Source organism: Tursiops truncatus, chromosome 12 (genome assembly GCF_011762595.2).
Source record: "Tursiops truncatus isolate mTurTru1 chromosome 12, mTurTru1.mat.Y, whole genome shotgun sequence".
NCBI lineage: Eukaryota > Metazoa > Chordata > Mammalia > Artiodactyla > Delphinidae > Tursiops > Tursiops truncatus.
The window spans coordinates 87,105,732-87,130,232 of NC_047045.1; the positions used below are offsets into that span (position 1 = coordinate 87,105,732).

Consider the following 24,501-nt stretch of genomic DNA (forward strand, 5'->3'; position numbering starts at 1 on the left):
GGTAGCCGAGGGGATTGGCTCATGTGCTTGGTGGGGAGGAAGAGAGAATTGGAGTGCCCCCAAGGCCACAGCCTGTGCCACCGGGGTGGAAGGGGTTCGGTTGCCTGTTGCTGAAATGAGCTTGTGGACAAGCAAGTTTAGGGGAGGAAAACTGAGTTTGGGTTTAGACAGGAGATATTTGAGATTCTTCTCAACGTTCTGAGCAGGGATCCTTATGTCTGGAGTTCCAGAGAGGGGTCCAGACTGTAGACACGGTTTGGGGGTTGTAGTCAGTTGAATAGTGTCTCCCCCAGATTCATGTACACCTGGAACCTCGGAATGTGACCTTATCTGGAAATAGTCTCTGCAGATGTAATTAAGCTAAGGGAGGGGACACAGACGCAGAGAGGAAGGTGGTGTGAAGGTCGGGCAGGGACGGGAGTGATGCGTCTGCAGAGCAAGGAGCCCCACGGGCTGCAGGCCCCTCCCACAGCCAGGAGGGGCCCGGGGGTGGCCTCCCCATCAGACTTTCAGGAGGGACCAGCCCTGACCCTGCACTTCTGGCCTCCGCAACCGTGAGAGGTTACATTCCTATTGTTTTGAGCCAGCAGCTTTGTGGAACTTTGTGAAAACATCCCCAGGAAACCAATACAGGGTCTCAGGGTAGAGACAGTGTTGAAGTGAGGTCCAGGTGAGGTCACAGAGGGCCCAGCCCAGGGCAGCCTGATGTCCAGGGAGAGAAGGTGAGGAGGGCCCAGCAGAGGAGCCTGACGAACCTCTTTTCTTTCATCAATTCCAACGGAATTTAGAACTAGTCATAGTGGAAAACAATAGGGCGAGACTGGGGGCAAGTCTGCAAGTCGCTGTGGCAGAGGCGGGAATGAGGCTGTGCTGAGCTAACGGGCGTCGGATCTCACTCCTACCCCTGGGCCCAGTCCTGGAAATCGGCCTACCTGCATCTTTAGCTGCTTGGGAGGGGTGTCACGTGTTTTAAAAAGTCAACTTCATTGAGATGTAATTTACATACAACAAAAACGCATTCATTTTCAGGATTGTTTCAGTGAGTTTCCACAAATTTATACCAGTGCAACTACAACCACAACCGGAACAGGAAGTGTCTCCACCACCCTGGAAGGTCCCCTGCGCCCCTCGCCTGTCGGCCTCTGCCCCCCCCCCCCCCCCCCCCCCCCGCTCCACGCAGCGCTGAGGGCTTCCGTGTCACGGCCTCACGCAGGGGGCCCTCCTCTGGGGCGCCTGCTGCTCTCCGAGTCTCCCACGGGCGCCCTTGCATCCAGGGTGTCCTGGGCCCGGAGGCGCTGCTGCGTCTCTTCCCAGAGTCCTGCGTTCAGTGACATCAGCTTGGCTGCTCGACGTCGGCCAGAGTGGGGGGAGCATTTGCTCAGCAGGGATCGGCACGCCTACCGGTCACGGCTCTTCCACTCCTGGGGAGCCGGCTGATAAACACGTACGAGTCCACCACCGTCCCGACCGTTCACAGAGTTACTTCCTGATCGCTGTTCCGGCCGCGCTGTCAGGAGACCCGGCATCTACGCTGCTCCCGTTTCCTGGCCCTGCTCACACCTCAATCCCCCAAGGATCCTGAGAGCTTGTCCTCGAGGGCCTGTCCCGCTCCGCTCGCAGAGGCACGGCTGGGGGAGGAGTGGGACCTCTGATGCGTCCCCTCGCTGGAACAGGCGGGGGGCGTTTTCCGTTGTCACGGCTTCCGCGACTGGGAGAAGAGGCATCGTGGCGGGGGGCCAGCGCTCCCCTGCTGTGCTAGGTCTAGAGCGTCGCACAGGCCAGAGGGGTTGTCACGGGAAGCTGGTAGCACCGCCGAGCGTGGGTGCCTTCTGAGCGCGCGCAGCTTGACTTTATTCCCGGTGCGCTCAGCTCCCCGCTGCGGGGGCAGAGGCGCCTCGGACCCATCTTGTGGGGGAGCGTTGGGTCCCGGTCACCAGGCGACGCCTGCTTTCTTCACAGCTTCTTTCCCCAGGAGCTCTGGATGCTCTCCTGGCCAGTGGACTTCAGCTGAGACCTCCCGCATCATCGGAAGTTTTAGTCCTGCTGAACCTAAGCAGGAAAGGTATTTCTCTTCTGCTAGGGGCACCCCGGCCCCGAGGCAGCCCTCATGCAGCTTCCCCCCAGAGCTTCACAGTGTTGCATGCTCGGAGTCCAAGCGCAGCCTAGCGGAGCCAGCGCACAAGGTCTCAAGGCAGCTGGCCGCCGCGGCCTGCGCGGCCCACGGTTACGTAACAACTTCTGAGAACCAAGGAGACCTGTTCCAGGCCTTCCTACTGTTTCTGCTGCGGAAGAACGGAGACTGTCCCCCTTGAAGTGACACCTCCTCCAGCATATCCGCTGTTGTCACCTGTGTCTCCACAGCAGCTCCCACCGTGAATTCCTCCAAGGTTCGCGATTATCTTGTATTTGTAAAGAAACAGCGACAATTCAGTGCGATGCTCTTTATCTTGACACAGACCCCTACACCAGCCACAGGAGAACGATGGGTCTCCCAAGACCCCAGGACGCGAGGACGTTCCGTCTGGGGCTGCGGTCAGACAGTCCGGGGACCGTGTGAGCTGCATGGGTCAGTAGCCACAGCCTGTCTCACTTCCAGTTTAATCTAGTGGTCTCACCATCTGTCCTTTGTCACCCTTCTGTACAACAAAATCTCCTGAACACCTTGTAACTCGGGGCTGCTTTTGTTTTTTTTTTGTTTTTGTTTTTGTTTTTTTGCGGTACACGGGCCTCTCACCGCTGTGGCCTCTCCCGTTGCGGAGCACAGGCTCCGGACGCGCAGGCTCAGCGGCCATGGCTCACGGGCCCAGCCGGTCCGCGACATGCGGGATCTTCCCGGACCGGGGCACGAACCCGCGTCCCCTGCATCGGCAGGCGGACTCTCAACCACTGCGCCACCAGGGAAGCCCCTCGGGGCTGCTTTTAACGCCGGTCGTCGGTCTCTGGTTGGAGCACTTTGTGAGTCTGAATGTGTCTGTGAGCACAAAGCACACTCAGGCGCTTCCCCACAAATCAAACAGCCACAACCGTACAACCGCTGCTAGAACTGGGAGCTGAAGACCCCTCAGACGGCAGCTCCAGGGCCCACACAGGGGAGGGATTCCCTTTACATGGCCTCCAGCTTCAGAACTCACTTGAGGCTGGTGAGTTGTCAGACAGTAAAGATTCTTTTCATCTGTTAGAAAGTTCTCCTTTGGGGGAGCCGGTATCTACTGGAACTTCCCTTATTCTACTTCTGTCTTCGCGTTTAGCACAGTTCCTGACATAGAATTAACCTTCAGAAATTATTAGGGGAACTGAGAACAAGACTGTTCCTTCCACGGGCCTGCTCTTTAATTTTGAAGATAGCTCTCAGGTCGTCCCTGATCGTCTCATTTTGGAAGCAGACACATACAGTTCCTGTAATTCTTCATGAAGGGGCACAGCCCCAGGTACTCAGCCGTTCAGGCTGCATTCCTGAGCGCGGCTCACATCACTTCTAGGATGTGGTGCCCAGGCCTGGAAGGAATGATCCATTTGCTCAGCATAGACGCCTGCAGTGACCACCTGAGCTGGGTTGATCGCACCAGTGGCCCCAAATAACAGGCTCCAGCACCCCATCCTCTGTGATGTGGTCTCACAGATCTCCCATCAGAAGGCAGACTCAACTTCCCAGACAGTGAGCCTGCCTTGGCCTGAGACTTGCTTTGGTCAATGGGATGTGGCAAAGGGGTGGAGTCCAGTTCTGAGTCTAGTCCACATGTTTATAATTTCCTTATCTCCTCTTAGAAATCTCCCTTATCACAGGAGAGGCTTGGGCTATCCTGGGAAGGATGAGAGAACACATGGGGCACAGACAGGCCGTCCCAGCCGAGGCCATTCTGCACCGGCCAGCGGTGGCCCACCTCGTGGCTGAGCACAGGTACCTGAGCAGGCCCAGTCACGTCGGCTGACTGGCCCAATCAGTATAACCACCTAGCTTACCTGTAGGCTCATGAGCAATAATAAAGGGTTAGTGTTGCATCCCATTAAGGTCTCAGGGTTGTTTTCCATGCAGTGTTATTTTGGCAATAGATAACTGATATATCATATAACTAGTGCCACCCAAGATTGGATTATCTATTATAGTGGCTTACATCAAACTTGTGATCAGTTACCTTTATCTGATAATTTTTACATATATCAGTTTCTTTTTTAAAAAATTAACTAATTCATTAATTAATTTTTGGCTGTGTTGGTCTTCGTTGCTGCGCGCGGCTTTCTCTAGTTGTGGCGAGCAGGGGCTACTGTTCGTTGAGGTGCGCCGGCTTCTCATTGCAGTGGCTTGTCTTGTTGCGGAGCACGGGCTCTAGGCGTGTTGGGCTTCAGTTGTTGTGGCTTTTGGGATCAGTAGTTGTGGCTGGTGGACTCTAGAGTGCAGGCTCAGTAGTTGTGGCGCATGGGCTTAGTGGCTCCGCGGCATGTGGGATCTTCCCGGACTAGGGCTTGAACCCGTGTCCCCTGCATCGGCAGGCGGACTCTCAACCACTGCGCCACCAGGGAAGCCCCATATATCAGTTTCTTGACCTGTGCTGTTCAATATGGTGGCTACCAGCCACGTGTGGCAGTGGAACATTTGAAGTGTGGTGGGTCTGAATTGAGATGTGCTCTAAGTATCATATGCGCATCTGATTTGGAAGACTTAGTACAAAAATGGTAAAGTATCCCATTGATATTCTTTATACTGATTACATATTGAAATGATTATATTTTGGAATCACTGAGTTAAAATTTTTGAAGATTGCTTTTCCCAGTTTATTTTGACCTTTTTAAATGTGACTACTAGAAAAATTTAAATTACATATGTGACTCACATCATGTCTCTGCTGGACGCCATTCAAGACAGTGTCCTTCTAGCCCACGTTTATAATTTTCTTATCTCTGTGTCTTATTGCTTTCACCTCAGAATTCCAACCACATGAAATAATATAGAATCTTGAACATTATCTATACTATTAGTTATCCATCTCAAATCTTATAATTCAGCAAATTTGATAGGCATTTTTTCCCTACTTGTATCCAAGTCATTGATTTAAAATAATTCTGATGACCACAAGATCAATATAACCCCATAGCATTTCACCAATGAATTATTTCCATACTGAAAAAATGATTTACCATTTCTGGTTGTAAGTCAATCTGCTGAGAATCTGCCTAAGAGTAATGTCATTCAGCCTACATTTTACCAGTTTATTCAGAAGGAATTTTAAACATTTTTCTAAAATCAAGGTATATTTGATAAAATCAGGATGTGCAGGAGGTAAAGTCAAAGTCTTCAGTGTGGGAGGTGTTTCCTGATGCACCAACACACTAACATGTCAAGAAGGACGACGAAGCAGGAGCCAATAGAGATGGTGACGTAGGAGGCTCCTGAGCTCCCGTGCTCTCAGAGATATGCCAGATACACAGCCACACAGGGAGCAGTTCCCTCTGAAAGAGGGACAGGGACTAGCCGAGTGACTCCTATTCTTCAGGTGAATGAGAAAATACCCACTGCTAATTCTGTAGGAAAGACAAAGACACACTCTTGCCATCGCTGGCACAGTGCCACACAATCTGGAGGGAACCCCCAAATCCCAGCTTTCCCCTGAGGAGCATCAGGGGCTGGCTGCCACTTTTCCTGGAGGAGACTTCTCATGCCTTCTCCCTTCATCCCGCTGCAGTAATAAAACCAAATCTCCAGTGCCTCCCTGAAGGGAGTGTGTACCCACATGTGTGCAGACAGAGCGACAGGATGGGTGCAAAAGTAAGACCCAACTACATGTTGCCTACAAAAGACTCATCTCAGTTTTCAGGACAGAAGTAGATTGAATGTGGAGGGATGCAAAAAGATATTACATGCAAATGAAAATTTAAAAAGCAAAGGGTTTTATATATACTTATATCCTTTGCTCATAACAGACAAAATAGACATTAAGCCAAAGACTGCAATGAGACAAGGAAGGTCATAATATAATGATAAAGGGATCAATTCATCAAGAGCATATAACAATTGGAAATATTTTTGCATCCAACATTGGAGAACCTAAATATATAAAGCAAATATGAACAGATCTGAAAGGAGAGATAGACAGCAATACAGTAACAGCATACAGTACAATGCAATAATACCTCACTTGTAACAATAAAGAGATCATCCAGACAGAAAACCAACAAAGAAACATTGCACTTAAACTACACATTACACCTAGTGGAGCCAAACAACATACATAGAACATTCCATCCAACAGCAGCAGAATACACATTCTTCTCAAGTGCACATGGAACATTCTCCAGTAGAGATCATATGTCAGGCCACGGAGTAAGTCAATAAATTAAGAAGATTGAAATCGTATCAAGCACCTTTTCCAACCATAATGAAATGAAACTATAAATCAATTATAAGAAGAAAACTGGAAAATTCACAAATATGTGGAGATTAAACAACAAGCTACTGAACAACAAATGGGTCAAAGAAAAAACAAAGAAGAAATTTAAAAGTATCTTGAGACAAATGAAAATGAAAACACAACATTCTAAAACTTCTGTGATGCAGCAAAAGTAGTTCTAAGAGGGAAGTTTATAGCAATAAACATGTACATTAAGAAAAAAGAAAGATCTCAAATGAACAACTAACTTTACATCTCAAAGAACTTTACACCTCAAGGAACTTGAAAAAGCAGAATAAACTTAGCCCAAATTTAGTAGAAGGAAGGAAATAACAAAGAACAGAGCAGACCCAAATTAAATAGAGGCTACAAAGACAATAGGAAAGGTCAATAAACTAAGAGCTGGTTTTTTGAAAAGATAAACCAAATAGACAAATCTTTAGCTAGACTTACCAAGAAAAAGAGAGAGAGCTCTCAAATAAAATTAGAAAGAGAGCACATCACAACTGATACCACAGAAATACAAAAGATCATAAGATACTACTATGAATAATTGTACACCAAAAAAACCGGACTACCTGGAAGAAATTGATAAATTCCTAGAAACATACAACCTACCAAGACTGAATCCTGAAGAAATAGAAAATCTGAACAAATCAATTACTAGTAAGGAGGTTGAACCAATAATCAAAAATCTCCCAAAAAACAATGGCCCAGGACCAGATGGCTTCACTGATGAATTCTACCAAACATTCAAAGAAGAATTAGTACCAATCCCTCTCAAACTCTTCCAAAAAATAGAGCAGGAGGAAATACTTCCAAACTGATTTTATGAGGACAGCGTTACCCTGATACCAAAACCAGAAAAAAAGCATTACAAGAAAAGAAATTACAGTCCAGTATCTCTGATGAACATATAGGCAAAAATCCTCAATAAAATATAAGCAAACTAATTTAAACAATACATTGAATGGATTACACACCAGGATCAAGTGGGATTTTTCCAGGAGGGCAACAATGGCTCAACATTGACAGGTTAATTAATGTGATTCACCACATTATAAAAATGAATGATAAAAATCGTATCATCATCTCAATAGATGTAGAAAAATAATCTGGCAAAATTCAGCATCCTTTTATGACAAAACTTCTCAACAAACTGGGTATAGAGGGAATGTATCTAAACATAATAAAGGCCAGGTATGAAAAACTTACAGCTAACATCATACTCAATGGTGAAACACTGAAAGTTTTATCTCAAGATCAGGAACAAGACAAGGATGTCTGTTCTCACCATTTTTATTCAACACAGTACTGGAAGCCCTAGTTAGAGCAATTAGGCAAGAAAAAGAAAAAAAGACATCCAAATCAGAAAAGAAGTAAAATCGTTTCTATTTGCAGATGACATGATATTATACATAGACAACCTACAAGACTGTACAGAAAAAAAAAAAAGGTTAGAACTAAAAATGATTTCAGTACAGTTGCAGGATACAAAATCAATATTAAAAAATCAACTGCATTTTTATACCCCACAGTTAATGATCAGAACAAAAAATTAGGAAAACAATTCCATCAAAAAGAATAAAATACTTAGGAATACATTTAACCAAGGAGGTGAAATATCTGTGCACTGAAAACCATAAAACATTGATGAAGGAAATCAAAGAGGATACAAATAAATGGATTGGAAGAATTAATATTGTTAAAATGTTCATTTATCCAAAGAGATCTTCAGATTCAATATAATTTCTGTCAAAATTCCAGTGGCAATATTCACAGAAATAGAAAAAATAATCCTAAAATTTGTACGGAACCACTAGGGACTCAAAGGAATCAAAGCAATCTTGAGAAAGAAGAACAAAGCTAGAAGCATCATGCTTCCTGATTTCAAACTCTATTACAAAGCTCTGCTCATCAAAACAGCATGGTATTGGCATAAAAACAACCACATAGATCAATAAAACAGAATAGAGAATCCAGAATAAACACACATATATGATCAATTCATTTTCCACAAAAGAGCCAAGAATATATAATGGGGAAAGGCCAGCCTCTTTAATAAATTTTGTTGGAGAAACTGGACAGCCACATGCAAAAGAATGACGCTGGACCCCTATCTTACACCTTACACAAAAATCAACTCAAAATTGATTAAAGACTTGAACATAAAACCTGAAACTGTAAAATTCCTAGAAGAAAATGTAGGCAGTAGACCCCTTGACATTGGTCTTGGTGATGATTTTTTTTTTTTTTTTTTTTTTTTTTTGGGCGGTACGTGGGCCTCTCGCTGTTGTGGCCTCTCCCGTTGCAGAGCACAGGATCCGGACGCGCAGGCTCAGTGGCCATGGCTCACGGGCCCAGCCGCTCCGCGGCACGTGGGATCTTCCCAGACCGGGGCACGAACCCGCGTCCCCTGCATCAGCAGGCGGACTCTCAACCACTGTGCCACCAGGGAAGCCCGGTGGTGAGTTTTTGCATTCGACGTCAAACACAAAGACAACAAAAACAAAAATAAGCAAGGGGACTACATTAAACTAACAAGCTTCTGCACAGCAAAGGAAACCATTAACAAAATGAAAAGGCAATCTACTGAGTGGGAGAATATATTTGCAAACCATATATCTGATAAGGGGCTAGTAGCCAAAATATACAAGGAGCTCGTACAACTCAATAGCAATAAACAAACAAACAAACAAACCCAATTAAAAATGGGCAAAGGACATAAATAGATGTTTTTCCAAAGAAGACATATAAATGGCCACGGGTACATAAAAATGTGCGCAACGTTACTAATCATCAGGAAAATGCAAATCAAATTCTCAATGAGCTATCACCTCACACTTGTTAGGATGTCTACTATCAAAAAGACAAGAGATAAATGCAGTGACGATGTGGGGATAAAGGACCCTTGCCTGCTGTTGGAATGTCAACTGGTACAGCCACTATGGAAATCAGTGTGGAGGTTCCTCACTAATGAAAAATAGAACTACCATATGATTAAGAATCCTACTTTTGGGTATATATCCAAGGGAAACTAAGTCGCTATCTCGAAGAGATAGCTCTCCTCCCATGTTCATAGCAGCATTATTGACAATAGTCAAGATATAGAAACAACTTAAGGGTCTATCGACAGATGGATGGATAAAGAAGATGTGGCACCTTATATACAATAGAATCTTATTCAGCCATAAAAAGGAAATCTTATCATTTGCAGCAACATGGATGAACCTGGAAGGCATCATGCTAAGTGACATAATCTGCACAGAAAAAGACAAGTACCACGTAGTATCACTTATATGTGGAATCTAAAAGAAAAAGAAAAGTCAAACTCATAGAAACAGAGAGTAGAAAAGTGGCTGCCAGGGCTGAGGGTGGGGAAAATAGGGAGAAGCTGGTAAAGGTTGCAAACTTTCAGTCTTAAGATGATTAATGTCTGAGGATCTAATGTAGAACATGGTGATTATAGTTGATACCACTGTATGCATAATTGAAATTTGCTAAGAGAGTAGAACTTAAATGTTCTCTCACACACACACAAGAGTTAATTATGTGAGATGATGGATGCGTTAATTAACTCAATGAGGGGGAAATCCTTTCACATGTATACATATGCCAGATCATTGCATTGCACACTTTAAATATCTTACAATTTCATTTGTCTATCACACCTCAATAAAGCTGGAACAAATAAAAGAAATGAAGTTGCTTTGTGATGATGTGCTCATAATGTTTACCACACTCTTCTAAATGCTCACAAAAATATTTACGAAGCAATATGTTCTAAAATATTTCTGGGGTGCCAAGTCTAGTCTTTAGTGATTTTTTCCCCCCGCTTCTCCACCCCTTCCTTTTTGGGCATCAGGACACTGGTCATCTGCAGTTCCATGGGCATCCTTCCCCCTCGCCATCCTTCTCAGGTGTTAGAGGCCATTAGCCTCTTCACGAAACTCACTCAGACCATGCAGAATCTGAAGCATCATCACTGAACTGTCTTAATCAAGGGAATTCTATGTATCCATTTCTAGCCTAAAATTAAAAGTTATGTTCAAAATCAAAACCTGTTACAAATGCAAAGTTCCTTTACAAAAGGAAAACTTCTGCCGTAGTTTTAGAGCTTTTCCTGTGTCTGCAGGTACTCAAGAGCCTTTAGCTCAAAATAATCCGTACAGCAAAGAGGCACATCTGGAGGGCACGTCCCACACCCCTCGCCCACAAGTCCGGACCAACACACAAGCCTGTTGGCGCATGGCAGCGCTCAGCCTGCTGGCCTCCAGGGAGCGGTTGGATTCCTGACGCAGGCCGTCTCATCCACACCTGGGCCGACCAGGACTTCCTTCTCTCCCCACCTCTGTGGCGTGTTGGCTGGCTATTCAGCACGACTGGCTGTGTGTTGTTATGTATGGTTTTTTGGGGGTTTTTTTTGGGGGGTATAAAACATTTATTGTTTCACTAGGTTTTTTAAATCTGTTTTTGAACAAATTTTTATTTTATATTGGAATGTATTTGATTAACACTTTGTGTTAGTTTCAGGTATACAGCAAAGTGATCCAGTTATACATATACACGTATCTATTCTTTTTCAAGTTCTTTTCCCATTTAGGTTATTACAGAATATTGAGCAGAGCTGCCTGTGCTATACAGTAGGTCCTTGTTGGTTAACTGTTTTACATAGAGCAGTGTGTATATGTCAATCCTTAAAAAACTAGAAATAGAGCTACTGTATGACCCAGCAATCCCACTCCTGGGCATATATCCAGAGAAAACCATGGTTCAAAAGGATACACGCACCCCAATGTTCATTGCAGCGCTATTCACAATAGCCAAGACATGGAAGCAACCTGTGTCCATCGACAGAGGTGGGGTGTTTAAAGATGCTCTGGGAAGTTATTCTCATGGGACCAATACAACCCAAGATATTCTGACATGGCACAAAACCCCACTGATTGAGTTTCCACCCTTTAACAATCGCCCAGTAGCATACAGGACAGAATTCTCTCCCTCTCCTTCATCCTCTTCCTGTGTCCCTAAACCCCAGATCTCCTCGACGCTGCTCTGGGCAGGAGGTTCAGGGGCAGGTAAGACGTCGGCCGTTTATTGTTTGAATCCCTCGAAGTGAGTTTCCTAATATGGACGAACACAATGGTCCCCCCGCATCAAACACTGCTCGAAAAGCCCACGTCAAACCTCCTTATCCTGTCTCCTTTCCAGGACCAGCCAGTCTCCGCACTGTCCCCAAGCCGCCCAGAGGGACCTCCCTCTGTCCATTGGCTCCCACCGTTCATTCTCAGGGACGGCCTGCTCAGGGGTCCGGTTGCTGCCCAGGGGTCCCCTTTCCTGCCCAGGGGTCCTGTTGCTGACACTGTCTCCTTGCACACCTGGCTTCAGGACTCCTCCCAACTCTAGCTTGGGTATCTGTACAGTTTCACACCCCCAGGAAACCCCCTGGTGGCTGGTTTATGCTATCTTGTATCTTTTGTGTGTCAGGTGGCACTAAGTGGTCCTACACAGACAGAAAACTGAAGGCAGTTGAGCCTTCAGCAGGAAGGCATTGGAGTCTTCTGTCTAGGTCAACGGGGCCAGCTCTGCTCCACCAGCCCTCAAGCAACCCAGCAATTCCTGCTCAGCCGTCCCCAGTCGCTAGGGGGTGGCCCCAAACTCTCAAAGGAGGTGGCATCCTTGTTCCAGCCAGGAGCATGGACGGACAGACAAAGAAGAGGGGCAAAGGGCACCCACATCTCACAGCCAGCACTTCACCACATGGCCGCTCCAAGATACCAGGGAGGCTCGTGTGCAGACTCGGGGCCTTTTTTCAAGGTGCCTCTGTGTCCAGACAAAAATTCTATTACTGTGCAAGAAGGAGAGACCCGAAATTGGGGGAAATCAGTCTCTACTACAGCGCCCACCTTTACAATCTTCACATATTCATGTCTTAAAGGAGCAAAGATGTCCTTTATACTTGACACAGGATCCTTTATACAGGATCACCCATGGACCTGAAGACAAAACAATCAGGACGTTTCGGGTGCTTGTTCCACGGGCTTTTGCTGGTTCAGATGTGAGGCTGTGACTGCACCATCTTCCCTGAGCACAGTGTAAGCATGTTGTTTCCATTCTTCCTACAAAAGATGCAGGTTCAGCCAGTTCAAAATCAGGAAATGAACATGTGAATGCTTGGAATCTCATGACACAGGGAGGAAAAGCTGTTATCATCCTAGATTTGTCCTACAAATGGGGCAGCCACTGCTGAGACCCGAGGAGCTGGGACAGGGCTCAGTGCCTGCCACGAAGAGCAGTGGGGGAAGAGGAAGCCAGCCCCAGGGGAGGGTGACACAGAAAGTGCATGTGGTGCAGGGCCCTCCTGTCAATGATGGTAATTAGCACGCCCAGGGTTTGCTTGGTTAAAACCACGACCCCCCAGGAAGTGAATGGGGCGACATGGGGAGCAAAATAAGAGACAAACACTTTTGTGGACAAGAAAAACAGGTTTTGTTTACAGGCTGCTTAGAGAAAGTATGTAACTAACGACTTTTACTGGTATCAACTAGAAGGACTAGTCATGGACATGTCATTTCTCTCACTTTTGTTCGTCCCAGGAAATGTCCCAGAAACCAAAGGTCGTGATCTGGAAGACATTCTGATTCTAGGGAATGAATGAAGAATGGAAGTCTGGACTTGGAAAAATCCTAATAAATCTTAATGAAAAGTTTCAGATTTTAGCGCAAAGCAGACACTTGGTAAGTATTGGCCAAGTAACTGAAAGAAAAATATTTGAGGACAATTTTATTATTTACAAGTTTTATCAGACGGTTGGAGAGAGACACAGCTCATGAGTTCACTATTTTAGATATCTTTTCATAAGTGCTGTCATGTTAGTAAACATCTGAAGAATGTCGAGGAGGCTGGAAAGGAAACTATGGTCCAAGGTGGCAGGTTGAAAAACACAGACTGTGCTCGCTGGAGTTGTGTGGGGCACACCCTGTGTAACTCTGAACAGCAGTCCTTCTCAGGGTCACTTATGTTTAAATTAACATTCAAGAGCCCTGGAGAGCTGTGATGTGGATACAGAGCCCAGGTGGGTTAAGGAAGGTGTCCCTGTGGGGTGTGGATGGCAACCCAGACTGGAGATCAGAACCAAAGCAAAGTGAGAGGGTAGCCGCTCAGCAGGGCAGCGGTGGTGATGGGAGAGTTGTTACGAAGAGGGAGGATTGATCAAATTGGTAAATATTCTGAGGATTAATGGAAGCCATGTTTCCCATGGTCAGAGAAGGAAATTATAGATGTGGAAAGAGTAGAATGAATCCTACTCTTGAATCCTGCTGATTTCAAATTGGAGATTTTGGTGAGAGTCGGGGTTTCAATATATGTACATAGATGTACATGTAAATATAGATGTATCATACGTGTGTATGTAGGTGTTTGCACTACCGTATGTATGTGTGTATGTGTGTATATGTAAACATAAATACACTCTTTAGATTTTTCCACCAAAATCGGCTGGGAGCAGACACCCCTGTAGCAATGAACATGCTAGACCCAGCTATTAGATTCTATGTTCCATTCTCCACAGAAAAAAAACCCAGACTTGGAGAAATGGCAGATCCCAGGGCTGGGTGGGACTGGGAAATTGCAAGATGGGCTGAAACCAAGAAGTAAGGAAATGCTCAAATAGTGACAGGATGTCAAAAGGATATTTTGGTCAAACCTGGAGAGACTTTTTTTTTTTTTGCGGAACGTGGGCCTCTCACTGTTGGGGCCTCTCCCGTTGCGGAGCACAGGCTCCGGACGCGCAGGCTCAGCGGCCATGGCTCACGGGCCCAGCCGCTCCGCGGCATGTGGGATCTTCCCGGACAGGGGCACGAACCCGTGACCCCTGCATCGGCAGGCGGACCCTCAACCACTGCGCCACCAGGGAAGCCCTGGAGAGACTTTTACATCAAAATAAATAATGATGTTATTATTAATGAAAGTAATAATGGGTTGTTCAGTAACCTACTGAGCAAAATAGGAATCCGTGATCCTGTTCTGACGTAAATAAATCGGGAGAGGAGAAAGCTTTTGGTAGCAGAATGCCAGCCTTTCAGCGTGGAAGGACAGGTGGATGGCAGCATCACCAGCGGGTACACTCATAACAATAAGCAACCCAAGAAATATCCAGGTATGCTAGAGCCGGCAGTGAAGGTCTGATGAGGGTAGGGCTTATTTGCAGTCTCAAAACTTCCCCTCATACAATACTTACTCATTGCAAAGGGAAAAGGATGACTTCACAGTGGGGAAGTCTGGCAGATACCACATTCATCACGTGATCACAGTTAGTACAGCCGAGGGACAAGGCATCTGGTGGGGCCCACTGGGAAGAGCACAGCACCAGCTCTGTGACATTTCTGCCAGAGCTCTGTATCCTGTGTCTAGACGTAAGGATACGCGAGACAAACCCAAACCGAGGACTGTTCTACAGTTGTCTGAGGTGTCAAGGTTGGGAGGCCAGGGAAGGACTGAGAAACAGATTGTGAAGGAGACTTTGAGAACTAGGCGCAATGTGAGATTCTAGGTCAGATCCTTTTGCCCTGAATGACTTTCATGGGACAAGCGGTGAAACTTGAAGGGTCTCCAAGGACTAGATGGGGGGTGTGGATCTGTGCACAGGAGCTAATTCTTCCTGCCTCAGCATCTCAACACATCCTCAGCTCTACTTCCTAAGACTGCAAAATACAAAGTGGCCACAAAAAGTTTCTTTCAGGGGCTTCCCTGGTGGCGCAGTTTCAAAGACTAATATATGACAGAATATCTTCTCTGATCAAAATAAAATCGAATTTTAGAAATAAATAATGATGTTTACAAAAGCCCTAATTATTTGAAAGTTCAACAATATGCTTCTAAATAATCCATGAGTCAAAAAAGTTATGAGCGGGCTTCCCTGGTGGCGCAGTGGTTGAGAGTCCGCTTGCCGATGCGGGGGACACGGGTTCGTGCCCCGGTCCGAAGTTTCTTTTACATTTTCTGCCCACTTAGAGACGTAAGGCATGATGATGGTAAGGAAAATGGAAAAATACGGTGTCAGTAAAGGAGAGAAACATAAAAGAGGATTTGGAAGAAATTATTTAGTGGAGAGTAAGAAATGAGAGAAATATGTTCATCGGTTGAGTGGTTCAGCCAGTGGAATCAATATTTTATTTGTATCATCACTGTCCTTTTAACATCAGACATTTGGTGCTTTGATTAACTTTTTATTTTTATTTATTAAGAATTTAAAAATTTGACCATATGTTGGTTCTGAAGCACTAACATATGGAAACAGGCAAAACCAATGAAAACCTTGCCCTTGGCAGTTCCTAGCTGAATGCCCTAATGTGACAGCTGCTTAGAAATTTAATTCTAAGAAATAATAAGGTTACGCTTGGGAATGGTAATGACTATGTTCAGCTTATTCAGCGTTTAAGACTTCACACTGGCACCTTTTCTTAGGAGAGGTGAGAGGGAAAGCAAGCAGATGAAAGATGGAGCCTTTCTGTTCTAGTCATTGAGACTTTGCTTTTCAAACTAACACACCATTGTAAAGCAATTACACCCCAATAAAGAGGTTAAAAAAAATAATTATGGCAATCCAGTACATACTATGAGATGCCAGCAGGCAGTATTTCTAGATAATTACATCTTAATATGTATATTAAAGGAATTACATTGAGGATTCGAATGAATAAATCTTCATGAATTATATTCACACAGAACCTCCAAATTCCTTGCATGTGGTAGCGCGTTCTCAGATCTTCACAGTTCAGTTTTCTTTTTAGTAGTTGATGGTTCTTATTTAAAAATCATCTACAACATTGTTCTTTTTGCTCTATAGGAGGCAGAATGTGGACCTATTTTATTCTTTCAGAATTAATGAATTTTGTGATTAGCACTGGTTTCTTCAGCAAACGTGAAAAATTTTACTTCCAAATGGCTGTTTTGTTTACTCTGCTAGGGTCCCGTTGGCATCCTTTTAATTAGGTATTTCAATAAACAAAGCCAAAACACTCAATTGTAAAATATGTTTTGTACGTATTGAAAAAAAGTATGTATTAAAACGGAAGGACACATTTATCCCAGGATGAAACTCCGACAGTGTTTACATGTTTCATAAGTTCTGCATAGTTTGGGGTTTGCTAGAAGCAGAAGCTGGATTCTAATGGAAGTATTTTACAACCTGGTGGGTAGTCAAGGACCCTGGAGAGCGACCGAGGGCAGGGGGAGAGGGGCAGCCAATGAGAGCAGTGCCGTCCTGCGAGGCCCCTTGCAGCAAGGACCCATTGTGAGTAACTGGCTTGATTCCCCTGGGAAACTCTGGCCCACCACACACGGAGTGGGGCCACTCCTGTGGGTGCTGGTTCTGCAGCGCTTCCTGTCTGCCATACTTGGGTCAGCAGGCTCTCGTTTCACAGAGATTCCGGGCACAGAGGGAGGATGCCTGAGGCTGGAAGCCTGGCCGCTGGATTAGAAGGTCGAGGCCTGAGGGCACATGAAGGGCACGCACGATATCTGCTTGAAAATCACTTTCAATTATGTAGAAACAGTAAGCGTTAACTAGAACGTCTGGATAAATGAATGTGGAAAAAATCGTGTCGCTACAGCATACGCTGGTCGAATGAATGTCTTATTGGTGATGAAAATGTAATTCTTAAACTTACCAGTGTTTGCTTCTTTCTTTCAAGCTGAATGTCTTTGGCTCTTACTAAGTTTTTTTCAGCAATGGCAAATATTGTCAAGAGCTAACTTACATGTTTATGATGATGAAAGATGACTTCTTGGAAGGAATATTCATGCTCTGCACAGTTCTCAGTCCTCTTGGGGGGAGTGGGAATCAGAACAAGGTGTCTATTATTTTCTGAGCTACCGTGTCCTCATCGGTAAGTGAGCACGATGCTGAGGACCTCACAGGCTCTCGTGAGCACTAGAGACAAAGTATAAAACGTGTGCATACAGCGAGTGCCCCATTGATGACCAGGTTGCCACCCTAGCAGGCTGTCCCAGTTTTTTTTTTTTTTTTAAATGAAGAGTGATATCTTCCCACCCAACTATTTAATTAATTAATTAATTATTTTTTTAGATGTTGGGATTTTATTAATTAATTTATTTTTGCTGTGTTGCGTCTTGGTTTCTGTGCGAGGGCTTTCTCTGGTTGCAGCGAGCAGGGGCCACTCTTCATCGCGGTGCATGGGCCTCTCACTATCGCGGCCTCTCTTGTCGCAGAGCACAGGCTCCAGACGCACAGGCTCAGTAGTTGTGGCGCACGGGCTTAGCTGCTCCACGGCATGTGGGATCTTCCCAGACCAGGGCTCGAACCCGTGTCCCCTGCGTTGGCAGGCGGACTCTCAACCACTGCGCCACCAGGGAAGCCCCTGTCCCAGTTTTAACGTGCATTATTTGCCCTGATGAAAAATTTCAAAATTTGAGCGAATTTTGGTTTCAAAGTGATGAAGACTTGAACACCCATTGAAACAGACAGTCTCCCGGTCAGCGGGCTTATCAGTGAACCAAGGTCATTCCTTTTGGAAGGAAATGAGGATGTGTGAATGCAGGAACTTCTGAACGCCATGAGTCTCTGGAGTTATGGAGATGAGGTGTGTGTCACAACGATGCCTCTGCAGAACTGGGTGCTTCCCTGGAGGAACACGTGAGCTTGCAGTCGATCCCGGTAAGACACCTTGCTTGCTTTCTTGGGGGTGGTTTATCGATTCTTTGAGGAGAGTTTTCAGGAGATCTGGCTGAAAGACAGCCATGCAGGTATGACCGTCACCTGGAGCTGGAGGAGTTTGTGCCGGACACTGGGTGGGGCCTGGGGCAGCCGCCTGGGCTGGATGGGTGAGGTCTTCCAGGGGGTGTAATGTTTGAGAGCGATGTGTAACTCTGGTGAGCTGGACCTAATGCTATGAGGTGGCAGTTCTGTTGGGAAGGGGTGGGGCAGGTTCCCGGGGGTGACCTGGATGGGACGGTGATGCCCATGGTTCCTGAAGGCAGTAGAAATTCCCACCGTTAATCATCCTGAGAAAGAGATCTTGGAATGAGGGGCCAGAGCCATGGGAGCACAGAGGGTCGTCTCCCTGCCCAGCGCCTCTGCTGCTGGGGCTTGGGCTCTGAGGCTGACTGACTGCCTTTCCAGTGGGAGTGGCTAGTGCCTTGCCCAGTGCAATGGCAGTGAGGTGACCACCCGGGAGCCAAGCAAAGAGAACGTCTGAGGGTCCCCTGAGGACGACTCTGGAAATATGAAGTCACTTCTAATAGCAACCTAAGTTCCCACATGGATTGGAGCTTCCTTTTATGAACCCTCAACCTTCAGTAAGATCTTGTTTAAGAACTAGTCCTTAGCATGCCGTGGGAATACAGATCAGGGCTCAGTCCATGCCTGAGGGTAATAAAGAAGGGGGAGCAAAAGCCCTCTCTCGAGGCCAGCATGGGAGTGGCAGCAAACACTCCAGCCTGGACCACCCTGGGAAATCCTATCTTGTTCTTGGACCCATTGAGAGCTGGCATCTTTTCAGGTCATCCAGTAAATGGTTTAGGATAAGATAGTCTCATATGTCACGTCAAACCACAAAGAGGGCAGATAGATTGGGGCCTTCCTTGTGGTAACGAATTTCAACCCAGATGCCTGGGTCCCCAGCAGTATCCTTGAGAACACAGGCTCTTTCGATGTCAGAAGACTTATCTGCCACCCTATGACCCATGTGCGTCTTTTCAAAGCAATACGACTTTCTGCTTCTGGGTCTTCTCGGCCATGCTGGCACCAACGTAGTGAAGCACTGTGCTGTCTGGGGTGACATGCCATGTGCTCAGATGACTAAATTAGTCCAGAAGGTAAGAGTCAACTAAGCAGCCCGATGGAGAGGAGCCCAGGATCACCTTCCAATTTCACGCTTATCTGTAGTGTGTTGAAAGCTTGTAGGGTCATGTGGACCACGGCAAGGCCTCTCTCGGGGATGCTCGGGGATTTCCGACGACCTGGGCAGCCACTTTCTCTGCTAACACCCCCTCTCAACCCCTAGGCATGCTTCTCTTTCCACTGTGGGTGCCTGATTCTGAAGACCATCTCTTTTCTTCATTCTTGGAAAGCACCTCTAGCATATGTCTAGTGTACGCAACAGAATTTTACTTAACATTTGGGGGTATTGGAGTGCTGGTTACATCACGGAAAAGACCAGGAAAACCTAAAACCAAATATTAGAAATTTCTGCTCACGTTATTTTATTATGCATGAGGAATGTCTCCCAGACTGGTATCTGGACCTACATTTGTTTGTCCAAAGCACCATTAGCAAATTTTCCTAATCAATAAGGACAGATAACACCAAGATTACTAACATTACTAACACTATTGTTACGTTTGTACTTGACATCAAAGAGGGCAATTATATCCCATCAGAATGTATTCCTTGACACCAATGTCAGAGACATTGTCAATGCAGAGACCCATGTCAACCGTGAGCTGGACAGACCCCGTTTCTGAATCTAGATGGTGATCATTATGCTTCTTTTCGATGAATCTGTCTGTGGGCCATCACTAGACTATCGTGGGGTGGAGTGATCCTTGGATGGTTAGAAGGCCATGTTATACTTTTATTGCACAACCCACTGGCCCTCTGTCTGTCTTACTCAGCTGGCTAAACCACAGCTCTTGTTGGGTTCAGCTCTCCTACTCCCTGGCTCTTGTGTCTACATAATGAATGTGTCTAGAAAAGGATAACAAACAATCGTCGTGACTGGTCTTGCTTTAAATTCATGGTTGCTCACTGATGTTGCCTGGAAGTTATGTAATTCTGTACCCCTTTCATTCTCCCTCTCCCCTAGACGGCTGTTGCATTTCTTTTCCTCTCTTGTCAAAGCTCTGATGCCTCTTTTTCCATCTTCACTCTCAGCCAATGACCTGGTTTCCTTTTTCACTGTGAACAAAGGAACAATCAGAAAAGAACATGCATAAACACTCACCACCACATCCACCTGTGTACTGTGCCTGTGGACGCTGCCGCCTTGCCTACAACTGAGGAAATCTCTTGCTGGTGCACAGTCTCCCAGCCTCCTCGGTCCACTTGAGGATGGGACCGAGTGCTTCTCCCTTTTCTTTCTTGCATAGTCAACATTTTCCTCCTTACTGGGTCATTCCCACCAGTGTGTAAACATCTCTTATTTCTACCATCTTAATGACAGATTTTTGGACTCCAGTGTCATCTCTAGCTCCTGACCATTTCTCTCTTTCCTCTTGTGTAAACTCTCTGAAATAAGTGTTTGTATCCTCTCCTATTTCCAGCCCCCTTCCAGCTAGGTTTCCCCATGCCACTTAGCAAAGACTGTCAGGGTTGCAATGGTTGCATGCTGCTAACTCTAATGGTCATTTTTTTTTTTCAGTTTTGTGTTGCTTGGTCTGCTAGCAGCATTGACATACTTGATTATTCTCCCCTTCTTGAAATACTTTTGTGCTTGGCCTCCAGATCTCAGGCACTGAACCTCTTCTCTTATCCATCTGTGCCCACTCCCTTGGTGATCTCATCCACCCATAAGCTCATGACCCTTAAATTTACATCTCCAGCCCAGCACTGTCCTCTGAGCTTCACTTTCAGATAAGCAATTATTTATTGTATTGGTATCTCCACTGGGATATTCTAATAGATATCTCTAACTTCTCAAGTTCCTAGCTAAATTCCTGATATCCTCTTCCATGCTCAACCTACTGCTTCTGCAATATTCCCATTTTATTTAATCAACTTATCCTGCTAATGTTCAGGTCAAACACCTTAGAGTCATGTTTTGTGCTTCTCTTTCTCTCAAATCCAATATCCAGTCTGTTGGCAAATCTTGTTGACTTTATCTCCAAAACAGACCCATCATATCTTACTGGGATGTTCTTCCTAATATCATCTGGGTTCCCTGTAATCTACATTTCACATTGCCACCAGAGTAATCTTAAAATGTAAGTCAGACAGTCCTTAAAATGTAATGTCACACAAAACCTTCCAACAGCTTCCCATCTCACCCTAAGGAGAAGGTAAAGTCATTACAATGGACTGGAAGACCCCCTACCTGGCCCCTCTTACCTCTTTTATTTATTTATTTATTTATTTTTGCGATATGTGGGCCTCTCACTGTTGCGGCCTCTCCCGTTGCGGAGCACAGGCTCCGGACGCGCAGGCTCAGCGGCCATGGCTCACGGGCCCAGCCGCTCTGCGGCATGTGGGATCTTCCTGGACCGGGGCACGAACCCGTGTCCCCTGCATCAGCAGGTGGACTATCAACCACTGCACCGCCAGGGAAGCCCCCCTCTCACCTCTTTGACCTCAACTCTCCCCACGCTTCCTGGGCTCACTGTAGTCACACTGCCCTCTTTGGTTTCCCCTGAACATGTCAGGCAGATGTCTGCATCAGGGACAGTGCCTTGCTGTCCCTTTGTCCTGAAATGCGCCTCCCCCATATAAACCCATGACACACTCCCACACCTGTCTCAGGGCTCCACTTAAGTGTCACCTCTCAGTGACACCTTCCCTGTCCACTCGACTTAAAATTGCCTCAGTAATCCCTATCTGTCCTCCCTGTTTGATTTTTCTCCATGGCACTCATTACTTTCTACCATATTGTAGATCTTTTTCTTTATTTTGTTTATGGCCCAGCTCCCATGACTGGAATGTAAATCCCATGAAGTCAAGGAATTTGTCTGTTTCACTCACTGCTGCAACACTTTGGCCTAGAAAAGTTCCCGTCACATAGTAGAAGCTCAATAAGCATTTGCTGAAAACATGAATGAATTGTGGCTTGGTGTAAAGAGGACTTGGAAGACCCAGGCCTTATTTTTTGGAATCCACTACTCCTGGTTTATAGACTCTTGAGAAAATTACTTAACATCTTTATGTGCTAGTAACTTTCCATCTGTACAATGTTTTCCCAAAATAGTTTGTCAGGATTAAGCGAAATGATAAATATGAAAGTTCTTTCTAATTTTATTAGATGTGTTAACATTAACAATACTATTTATAATCATATAAAAAAGGAAGGAGACAGTTAGACAAACCAGGGATGAACATTCTCACTTCTTGCCCAGCAGGGTCACCGGTGTTTTCTACCCAGGGCCAATTTAGAACTTTCCATAGGGGGATTTGTGGCTTGACTAATTCTATTTTAGATTTCAGAGAACGTAACCCAGATTCCCCCTCAAATTACAGGACTATTCCCAAACTGAATAGTTGCTCTGGGGATATAGACACTCAGGTTTCTGCTATCCCTGCACAGGTCACGTTATAACATAATGGCCACACATTGTAGAAAGTGGTGGAGAAGGCAATGTGAATCTTTTGAGGGCAATATTTCTCCTTTGCAACTGGGTTATGCCTTCTTTTGGAGCTGATCGTTGACCTACATTATTTGTGACATGCAGATTCTCAATTTATCATATCTTTACTTTTAAAGGATAAGTCATGTGGTTTTTTAGGCTTTTAAGCCAGAATGTGGGTAGATGACTATAAAGTTCATTAGGTATTATGTGGAGCTTTTCAGAGAACTTTATAATCATTCTGATTAATTTGTAATTTCCAGGAAGACTAAAAAGTATTTCACAGACTAATAATTCTGAAACGCGAAAAAAACTTGTCTCTACAATTGACATTATTAAGTGACCTAGTTGCATCAGCTTGCCTTCCTTCCTCCATCTTATTTTTTACCTTCCTACGATCTGAGGTGTAGCTGGAAGAACGAAGCTTGTGGTGAGACGTTCACCACACCACCCAGTGTGGGCAAAGTAAGAGCACGAGCGCAGGCACACGTGAGGCGCAGGCGCTGAGCCCGCAGCATCAAGCCGCTTTACTCCGTATGAAGGCCAGTGGCCTTGCGCTGGCGGAGAGAAGTCTAGAGATTAAAGAAACCTGACACTCAAGAAAGAAAACTCCTGTGGCTGTTCATTTGCGGAACAAGAAGCTACTTCTTTACTGGTGAGTTTTTATTTCGTCCTGGGATTTAGGAAACATTGTATCCCTGTTGTCTTGACTGTTTAATGCTTTGAAGATAAAAGAAAATTGCGAACATTTATGTTATCAAGCCAGGCATTGATTGTCACTTAGACCACTTAGCCGCACCGTGGGGAGAGAAGGGGAGACACTAACTTTTGCTGAGTCCGTGATGTGCTGGCCACTGTTCTAGAGACATCACCTGTGTTATTCTAAGTAATCTTATGTTATGTTATGTTACGTAATTCCAACCGCGGTCCTGAGAGCAGGTGTGGTTAAAGGGTTAGGGAGATGAAGTTACACCATCCGTGGGTAATGTGGGGGGAATCGAGCCCCTTCAGGTCGCCTCTGCCCTGCTGATGGTGACTAGCACTTGTGAAAGGACTGCAGGAACAAACCACAACCACCTTTGAAGGCGCCATCACTTACGTGAGCCATGACTGTGAAGAAGAAACGCACACTCTACAAGCCAAAACCAGACAGTCTCCTTAACTTACCATTTGTGAACATGCTGGGCTGCACCCCTGTGCCCCCGTGGACAGAATGAGGGGTGCTGGTGGATCTAAGTGTGGATGAAGCATGGCGGGGCGGGGGGGGTGGTGGGGGGAGGTGAGCGACTGTGTGAAGGGGGATAGGAATGGACCTGGAGAGCAGGGCGGTGCTCTAGGTCAGGAGCACAGGGCAGGGGCGAGTCCCACATCACAGAAGAAGAGAGCCCCAGGGCGCTGACAAATGGGGGATGGGATGGGAGGAAGGGCTGGGGCAGCCTGGAGCCAGCTCAGCAGAAGGTACAGATCCACGTGTGGACCTACATCCACATGTGGACCTACTCATGGGTCTGGTTCAGGAGAACGGATGAGGCTGCATTCATGGGAAGAAGTTCTCATGATAAAATCATCTTTCAAGTGAAAGTGACAAATGGGTGGCAATGAGTTTCACTGTGTTGTGGGTTCATGTATTTATGCTATTTAAAAAATACTGTTATTCTGACACCTTATCTTTGATAAAGGTGGCAGGAATGTACAGTGGAGAAAGGACAGCCTCTTCAATAAGTGGTGCTGGGAAAACTGGACAGGTACATGTAAAAGTATGAGATTAGATCACTCCCTAACACCATACACAAAAATAAGCTCAAAATGGATTAAAGACCTAAAT

At 45.7% G+C, this 24,501-nt stretch overlaps 1 protein-coding gene across 1 annotated transcript in view; it reads left to right on the forward strand.

The window, feature by feature from the left end:
• Positions 1-24,501, forward strand: part of CCR6 (C-C motif chemokine receptor 6) — a 76,121-nt gene that overhangs the window by 24,399 nt on the left and 27,221 nt on the right. The window contains exons 4-7 of the mRNA XM_033836588.2: positions 12,366-12,478; positions 12,980-13,120; positions 17,922-18,060; positions 22,940-23,331. The gene's annotated coding sequence lies outside the window, so the exon portion shown is untranslated. The remainder of the gene's footprint in view (positions 1-12,365; positions 12,479-12,979; positions 13,121-17,921; positions 18,061-22,939; positions 23,332-24,501) is intronic.